Consider the following 5000-nt stretch of genomic DNA (forward strand, 5'->3'; position numbering starts at 1 on the left):
TCCCACCACCTGCACTGGGTCTAAGAAGCACCCCAGGACAGAGCCGGCCCTCTTTATGAGTTTGTCCAGTCTCTTCTTATCTGCCGTCGAGATGCTACTACCCCAGCAGACCACTCCATAAAAGATGGCAGATGCCACCACTGTGTCGAAGAACGTCCTCAGAAGTGCTCCCTGCACTCCAAAGGACCTCAATCTCCTCAGCAGGTAGAGTCTGCTCTGGCCTTTCTTATAGAGAGCTGCAGTGTTGACTGACCAGTCCAGTTTGTTGTTCAGATGAACACCCAGGTATTTATAAGAGTCCACACTCTCGATGTTCATACCCCGGATGTTCACTGATGGAGGGGGGTGTCTGCACCTGCGGAAATCCACTACCAGTTCTTTGGTTTTTCCAGCGTTTATCTGCAGATGGTTCTGCAGACACCAGTCCACAAAGTCCTGAATAAGTTCTCTGTACTCGCTGTCCTCCTCATTGGATATGAGGCCGACGATCGCTGAGTCATCAGAGAACTTCTGGAGGTGACAGGTTGGTGAGCTGTACATGAAGTCAGCAGTGTACAGGGTGAAGAGGAACGGTGCCAAGACCGTTCCTTGAGGGGCTCCTGTGCTGCTGACCACCAAGTCAGAGACACAGTCCCGTGCCCTCACATACTGTGGTCGGTTGGTGAGGTAGTCCAGTATCCAGTTTGACAGGTGACTGTCCACTCCACAATGTCCCAACTTGTCCTTTAGGAGGCCTGGCTGTATGGTGCTAAAAGCACTGGAGAAATCGAAGAAGGTGATCCTCACAGTGCTGCCGGGCTTCTCCAGGTGAGAAAGAGCTCTGTGTAGAAGATAGATGACAGCATCATCCACCCCGACACCAGGCTGGTAGGCGAACTGAAGAGGGTCCATGGATGGGCTCACCAGAGGGCGGATGTGGTTGAGGACCAGCCTCTCCAGTGACTTCATTAGATGGGAAGTCAGTGCCACCGGCCTGTAGCTGTTTAGGTCCTTTGGGTGCTGTGTTTTGGGCACAGGTACCACACAAGATGTTTTCCACAGCTGTGGTACTCTTCCCAGTTTCAGGCTCATGTTGAACAAATGCTCAACTACCCTGCACAGCTGATCAGCGCAGGACTTGAGGAGCCTGGCGCTGATTCCATCAGGACCTGTAGCTTTCTTAGGCTTGATCTTCCTCAGCTCATTTCTCACCTGGGTTGTTGTGAAGGACAGGTTGGAGCAGGGGGGCTGGGTGCTGGAATGTGTGAATGGTTGGTTGATGCTGCCAGACGATGAGCCATTAGGGGATGATGGTGGTGATGATTGTGAGCCAGAAGTTCTGAGAGAAGAAGAAGGGGGAGGGCAGCATGATGGTAGTGCTGCTGAGTGGGGATACAGCAGGGGTGTCTGTGTGGGGGCAGGGCTAGGTGATTGATCAAATCTGTTGAAAAATAGATTGAGATCATTCACCCACTTCTGGTCCCCCACCACCTGGGAGTTGGACTTTGTGTGGCCAGAGATGGTTTGAAGGCCTTTCCACACTCCCCTGATGTTGTTCTGCTGCAGCTGTTCCTCCAGCTTCCTCTTGTAGCTGGCTTTCCCCTCCCTGATCTTCCTTCTCAGTTCCTTCTGCACAGCTTTCAGCTCATCCTTGTATTCTCAGACAACAGAGCATATTAATTAATAACTTCACTAAATCTATAAGTTACAAATCTGAAACTGATTTGGAGTGTATAAATTATTTGTATTATATATATATATATATATATATATATATATATATATATATATATATATAAGTAATTCCAGGAGAAGCACCCCTCATATATCATAGAATAACATATCACTTAGAACAACCTGTTCCAACATCAAATGAAGCATGGGATGTTCCAGTGTGTTTATTAACGTTATCATTTCTGTAATATTAGTGAAAATTGTGAAGCAGTATTTTACATAGAAACTGTCCCTTTGTAAGTATCCCTTCCTCCAGTGTTGTATTTTTGGGATTTGCAGTGTTAGATTATTACTCAATTGCACCTGGGCTCCCCATACAGCCAGAAAGTGAAATTCACTTTTACCCCACTGCTGTAAATACAAATCATGCATTGCGCGCCTGCTGTACACATGCATTTGTTGATAAGCTGAGAGATCCAGAAAGTTCTTTAGTTCCCAGACTACAGTCACTCTGGTGTTTGTTCATTTTTGGGCGGTCTTGTTCCAATGAAATCATGAGATCAAGCAGAGACACGTTCACTTGTGTACTTCTAGAGCAGATTGGGATATATATATATATATATATATATATATATAAGTAATTCCAGGAGAAGCACCCCTCATATATCATAGATAGGTTCTCTTCAGTCCCATCTTTTACCTTAGTATTCTGTAGAAGATCAAGTCCAACCCCACCCATACGATATCCAACCGCTTCTGATGGATTAAACAAGCCCTGCTTATACATCAAACCAATCCCAGATAATAAAATCAGTAATGTATCTGTAATTATCGGTAGAATTAATATGTTTTTCAGTTTCACGTTGATCAAAAATATATATATATCAAGCTCCGCCTCCTCAAAATGCAATCAAAGGTGATGCATATTAAATCTAGACTCGATATTATTTTTGAAAAAAAAAAAAATAATAATATGTTTTTTTTTTGTGTCACGTGGTGTAAAAATGTAATAGATGAAAAGGTTACGAGCCAGCCAGGAGTCGACTTGCTGCTCACCCTCAGAAACACCAAACATTACATTCATAAAATTAACTCACTCGTCAAGGTGGACTTATTAAGTGTATTTGGGGGATTATTGCTAGTGTTTGTTCATTTTCCAATGAAATCATGAGATCAAGCAGAGACATGTTCACTTGTGTACTTCTAGAGCAGATTGGGACATGTCCCATGGTAGTTGTTGTGTGCGGCCTTGTGGCCTAATGGATAAGGCGTCTGACTTCGGATCAGAAGATTGCAGGTTCGAGTCCTGCCGGGGTCGCAGTGTTTTGAGGCTCTGATCGACCAAAATCACAGTATTCTCAGACAACAGAGCATATTAATTAATAACTTCACTAAATCTATAAGTTACAAATCTGAAACTGATTTGGAGTGTATAAATTATTTGTATTATATATATATATATATATATATATATATATATATATATATATATATATATATATATATAAGTAATTCCAGGAGAAGCACCCCTCATATATCATAGAATAACATATCACTTAGAACAACCTGTTCCAACATCAAATAAAGCATGGGATGTTCCCGTGTGTTTATTAACGTTATCATTTCTGTAATATTAGTGAAAATTGTGAAGCAGTATTTAACATAGAAACCATCCCTTTGTAAGTATCCCTTCCTCCAGTGTTGTATTTTTGGGATTTGCAGTGTTAGATTATTACTCAATTGCACCTGGGCTCCCCATACAGCCAGAAAGTGAAATTCACTTTTACTCCACTGCTGTAAATACAAATCATGCATTGCACACCTGCTGTACACATGCATTTGTTGATAAGCTGAGAGATCCAGAAAGTTCTTTAGTTCCCAGACTACAGACACTCTGGTGTTTGTTCATTTTTGGGCGGTCTTGTTCCAATGAAATCATGAGATCAAGCAGAGACATGTTCACTTGTGTACTTCTAGAGCAGATTGGGACATGTCCCAGGGAGTTGTTCTGTGTGGCCTCGTGGCCTAATGGATAAGGCGTCTGACTTCGAATCAGAAGATTGCAGGTTCGAGTCCTGCCGGGGTCGCAGTGTTTTGAGGCTCTGATGGACACAAATCACAGTATTCTCAGACAACAGAGCATATTAATTAATAACTTCACTAAATTTATAAGTTACCAATCTGGAACTCTTTTTTTGCAGGTTAAAGTTTTGCTTAATGAGCGAATGAAAACACATGCTGAGTTCAACATGATTCTGAAGAAATTAAGAATTCAAGGAGAATTTATTGTAATTCGCATCACATGTGGTACATGGGGTGGACCGAAATAGGGATCTCAAGGTGCCAGTTACACCCAAAGAGCAATTATTGAATAAATAAAATAATAATAATAATAACAATAATAATAATAATAATAATAATAATAATAATAATTGAATAATATTATTGCTGTTCTGAAAAATCCAGTATAGAATTTTAAATTTTTTCATTTGCTTAACAGCCTTTATCTTCTGTACTTTCAGAGCTAAATTACATAAAACAGTAAATCAGGAGATGTTTTATGTTCATGTATTATGTACAGTAAAAAAAACACTTTTTTGGAGTGTATACATTATAAATTATTTGTATTATAATATATATATTTACATATATATAATTAAATATAAGTAATTCCAGGAGAAGCACCCCTCATATATCATAGAATAACATATCACTTAGAACAACCTGTTCCAACATCAAATAAAGCATGGGATGTTCCAGTGTGTTTATTAACGTTATCATTTCTGTAATATTAGTGAAAATTGTGAAGCAGTATTTAACATAGAAACCGTCCCTTTGTAAGTATCCCTTCCTCCAGTGTTGTATTTTTGGGATTTGCAGTGTTAGATTATTACTCAACTGCACCTGGGCTCCCCATACAGCCAGAAAGTGAAATTCACTTTTACTCCACTGCTGTAAATACAAATCATGCATTGCGCGCCTGCTGTACACATGCATTTGTTGATAAGCTGAGAGATCCAGAAAGTTCTTTAGTTCCCAGACTACAGTTACTCTGGTGTTTGTTCATTTTTGGGCGGTCCTGTTCACTTGTGTACTTCTAGAGCAGATTGGGACATGTCCCAGTGAGTTGTCGTGCACGGCCTCGTGGCCTAATGGATAAGGCGTCTGACTTCGGATCAGAAGATTGCAGGTTCGAGTCCTGCCGGGGTCGCAGTGTTTTGAGGCTCTGATGGACACAAATCACAGTATTCTCAGACAACAGAGCATATTAATTAATAACAATTGCACCTGGGCTCCCCATACAGCCAGAAAGTGAAATTCACTTTTACCCCACTGCTGTAAATACA

General features: G+C 41.0%; 3 non-coding genes across 3 annotated transcripts; all 3 read left to right on the top strand.

The window, feature by feature from the left end:
- Positions 1–2898: 2898 nt before the first annotated feature.
- On the top strand, positions 2899–2971 carry trnar-ucg (transfer RNA arginine (anticodon UCG)). The gene has a single exon. It is a non-coding gene; the product is annotated as a tRNA-Arg (tRNA).
- Positions 2972–3667: 696 nt separating this feature from the next.
- trnar-ucg (transfer RNA arginine (anticodon UCG)) lies at positions 3668–3740 on the top strand. The gene has a single exon. It is a non-coding gene; the product is annotated as a tRNA-Arg (tRNA).
- Positions 3741–4791: 1051 nt separating this feature from the next.
- On the top strand, positions 4792–4864 carry trnar-ucg (transfer RNA arginine (anticodon UCG)). The gene has a single exon. It is a non-coding gene; the product is annotated as a tRNA-Arg (tRNA).
- The last annotated feature ends 136 nt before the right edge of the window (positions 4865–5000 follow it).

The sequence above is a fragment of the Salminus brasiliensis genome, chromosome 17 (genome assembly GCF_030463535.1).
Source record: "Salminus brasiliensis chromosome 17, fSalBra1.hap2, whole genome shotgun sequence".
NCBI lineage: Eukaryota > Metazoa > Chordata > Actinopteri > Characiformes > Bryconidae > Salminus > Salminus brasiliensis.